Source organism: Cryptotermes secundus, unplaced genomic scaffold (genome assembly GCF_002891405.2).
Source record: "Cryptotermes secundus unplaced genomic scaffold, Csec_1.0 scaffold794, whole genome shotgun sequence".
Taxonomy (NCBI): domain Eukaryota; kingdom Metazoa; phylum Arthropoda; class Insecta; order Blattodea; family Kalotermitidae; genus Cryptotermes; species Cryptotermes secundus.
This window is the reverse complement of record NW_019729222.1, coordinates 1-1,072: the sequence shown is the minus strand read 5'-3', so window position 1 is coordinate 1,072 and position 1,072 is coordinate 1.

Below are 1,072 nucleotides of genomic sequence, written 5' to 3'. Positions count from 1 at the left end.
GTCCTTAAATACAGGGCAGAATTGTAAGGAAAATATAGCTAATCAACTCTTTGAAGGAGTTAGAAAGGTTAAATAAATATTTTGCAAAAAAAAAAAAAATTGAAAATTGAATTAAGAAGGAATTAAGGTCACATCAAATCAGGAGAATGCTTGCTCTAATTCCTTTCAAAATCTTCTGTCCTCCATTCTGTTCCCCAAAGAAAGTATAGATTAAAATATGACTTTATTTCTTGTTATTTTATGAAATGTGAAAATTTGCCGTAATCGTTATAATAACTTCTGAATAGATTGCCGTTTTATGTCTATTTAATACATCTGTACCACTCTTAAGATAAGATTACAGGCCACTTTGTCCATGGAGTTTACATATGGGGTCAGTTTGGGTATCAGAACAGACCAATTGTCTTTCACCAAAGACAATTAGCTGAAAGATCACTGTGAAGTTGATGCGGAGTGTTTCGTTGGAGGCAGAATCCTGTCTCGATTATTAAACTGTTACGATAAGGAAGAAATATAAGCACGATGGAGAAAAGTACACTGAGGAGCTACTTAATATGTACTCTTCAATACATGTTAAAAGAGTGATGTGACTCCTACAGTGGCAACAGCGGTTGAATCTCCATTCCTTCAACATATATGTTGACTGCAGCTTTGAGCGGTTTTCTACAGTTATTCCATGCAAATGTCACACTACACTAATGCCTTGATGTTCCCATCCTATTCCTGTTCAATCAAATCTTACTGTCTCATTCCATGCTACATACTCTCTCAGATGACACAGCATCGATAAATAGCATGAGAACCAATCTGCCAAAGGCAGTCCACTCATTGCAGTAACAAAACTTTGGGGCTCAAAGTAGGACAAGCTCCACAAGAGGAGCTAAAGCAGTCTAGTTCATGCTAAAGGTCACAAGAATGAGCAAACATCACACAAGATCTGCATATAAGAAAACACCGTTAACAGCACGTGGAGGCCCATAGGGTTGCGAGACCTTAAGGTTCCCACATTTTCTAGACAATTGCCTCCCAGATGGCGGTAAGGTTGTCAGTCTTATGCGCCAGCCGCCCTTTA